Source organism: Pseudopipra pipra, unplaced genomic scaffold (assembly GCF_036250125.1).
Source record: "Pseudopipra pipra isolate bDixPip1 unplaced genomic scaffold, bDixPip1.hap1 HAP1_SCAFFOLD_118, whole genome shotgun sequence".
NCBI classification, from domain to species: Eukaryota; Metazoa; Chordata; class Aves; order Passeriformes; family Pipridae; genus Pseudopipra; species Pseudopipra pipra.
Window position 1 is genome coordinate 60,341 of NW_026990597.1, and position 2,930 is coordinate 63,270.

Here is a 2,930-nt window from a genome sequence, read left to right on the forward strand (position 1 = left end):
CCCCCCCCCGCCACCCCCCCCCCCCCACCCCCGCTCCGGCCGATTTTGGGGGGTGCCTCGCCCCCACCCCACGCCCCGGGGGGGGTCCCACGCGCGGTGCCGAGCCCGGCGCGGCCCTTCCAGCGGTGCCGCCACATCTGGGGGTCGTGCCAGGGGTTGGCGCGGCTGGATCGGATCCCTGCGGATCCCCGCGGGATCGGACCCTTCGGGGGGGGGGTCACCGCACCCTCCGAGACCGCGGGGACCCCCCGGGGTGTGGGGGGGGTGTCCCCTGGGTGCCCTCCCCACACCCCCGTCCTGGGGCGGGGTGGGGGCGGGGAGGGATGAGCCACGGCTCCGGAAATGTGCCGGAATGTGGCAAAGGCCCCCGATCCCGGATCCCGCCGGGATCGGCCGGAACCGCCCGGGATCGGCCCCGGCACCGCCCGGGATTGGCCCCCGGGGGTGACCCCCGAGGGGTCCGGTGGCACCGGGATCGGGCCCCGGCGAGGGGCGGGCTGGGAATGCCGGGGGGGGATAAAAATAATCGGGAATGGGAACGGGAGAGGCCGCGGGAGAAAGGGGGGAGGACATGGGGAGGTCCCACAGGTGGGGGTCCCACAGGTGGGGGGCAGAGGGATCCGGGGGGGGGGGGTTTAGGGGGGATTTTAGGGGTTCAAGGGTGGGGAAAAGTCTTGGATTATGGGGAGAAGGATCCCTTGGACCAGTATGAGCTGGGCCAAACTGGGAGCAGCTCTGGAGGGTCTGGGGGTCCTGGGGGGCACCAAGTTGAAGGTGATCCAGGAGGAACATCCTGAACCTGGAGGAACCACCTGAGGGGGTTCAAGGGTGGGGAAGGTCCTGAACCAGAGCAGGAACCACCTCCTGGCCCAGTATGAACTGGGCCAAACTGGGAGCAGCTCTGCAGAGGAGCTGCAGGGCCTGGTGGGTCCCCCAGGGACCTGGAGCGGGTGGGGGACACGGAGGAGAGGGTTGGGGGGTCAACAGGAAGGGGTCTCGGGGGGGTTCAAGGGTGGGAAAAGTCCTGCACTGGGACTCCCCCGTCCCAGTATGAACTGGGCCGAACTGGGAGCAGCAATGGAGGGTCTGGGGGTGCCGGGGCAGGGCCTGCAGTGACCGGGGACCAGCTGGGGATGGTGAGAGGGTGGAGGGATCATCCAAGAGGGATCATCCAGGGGGGATCATCCAGGGGGGATCTCGGGGGGGTTGAGGTGGACAAGGCCCTGCACTGGGGGAAGAAGGACCTCCTGGCCCAGTAGGAACTGGGCCAAACTGGGCAGCAGTTGTGGGGGGTCTGGAGGGGGCCGGGGAACACCAGGGGGATCAGGAGCTCATGGGGGACCTCAAGAGGGCAGAGGAGGGGCCTGAGAGGGGTCCGGGGGGGCTTGGGGGGCTTGGGGGGGGGGGAAAGAACCCAACAGACCAGTGTGAACTGGGCCAAACTGGGAAGAAATTCTGGAGGCTCTGGGGGGGTTGGTGGGTCCAGCGAGGGGATGTTGGGGGTGTGGGGGGAGAAACCCCCTCGGACCCCTCCACCTCTGAGGCCAGGGCAGGTCCCAGCCTTCCCAGTATCCCCGGTGCTCTCCCAGTATCCCCAGTGCCTGCTGCAGAGGGCACTGGGGGGAGGGGGGACCCCCTGACTGTCACCTTGGGGTCCCCCAGGCCTGGGGGAACTCCCTGAAGGGGGGTGGGGGTGACATCTCCCCCTCGGGGGATCCAGGAGATGCTGGGTTGGGGTCCTGGGGGTGGGGAGGATTTTGGGGGTCCCACCCCCCTCTCTTGGGCTGTGGGGGGGTCGGGAGTCACCTTGGGGGGCATTTAGGGGGTGGTCCCAAGAGGGAGTGGTCTGGGGAGGATTAGGATGGGGGGTGGTGTTGGGGGGGGTTGGGTGTTATCTCTTGGGGGGGGGTTGGGGGTTTCCCCTTGAGGGGTCTGGGGGTGACCTTGAGGGAGGTCCTGGGGGGTCCTGGGGGGGGGGGGGGTTTGTTTTGGGGGGGAAGAAGCGGGGTCACCTCTGGGGGGCTTTAGGGGTTACCCTGGGGGGGTCCCTGAAGGGGGGGGGTCTGGGGGTGTCTCTCGGGGGGGGCTCAGGGTTACCTGGGGTGGGTGGGGGTTCACCTCGGGGGCGGAGCTTATTTGGGAGGGGAGTTTTGGGGTGCCCTGGAGGGTGTCGAAGTTACCTGGGGAGGGGCGGAGCTTGGGATTCACCTGGAGAGGGGGGGCGGGGTTACCGGGAAGGGGGGATTTGGGGAGGGGATTTTGGGGGGGGAGGGTCTTGGGGTGTATCTGGGGGAGGGGTGACCTGGAGGGGGGAGGGGTTTACCTCGATGGGGGGGGGGGTAACTGCGGGGGGAGGGGGGATCCGGGCCCGGGGGGGGAGGGTCTCCGGGGGCACCCTCAAAGTGGAGCCCCGACGGGCACCGGGAGCGGGACCGGGATTGGGAGCAGGATCGGATCGGGTCGGGACCGGGCCCGCGATTGGATGGCGACAGGAGCAGGATCGGACCATGACCGGGATCAGGACCGGGATTGGATCGGGACCAGGACCGGGCCTGGGATCAGGACCGGGATCGGACCGGGATCGGGTCGGGACCGGGAGCAGGACCAGGTGGTCGGGACCGGGAGCAGGACCAGGACCAGGGACCGGGACTGGAATTTGATCGGGATCAGGACCAGAACAGGAACTGGATCGGGACCGGGACCGAGATCAGACTTGGATCGGGAATGTGATCGGATCAGGACCAAAATTGGATCGGGATAGGAATTGGATCGGATCGGGGGCGGGAGTGGGAGCAGGAGTAGGACCGGGACCGAAATTGGATCGGGCCCAGGACCGGGAGCGGGTCGGGATCGGTGCCGGTCCTGGTCCGGGCTCCGCGGGGCCGTTCCCGTTCCCGCTCCGTTCCCGCTCCCCGCGCGGGGCTGGGCCG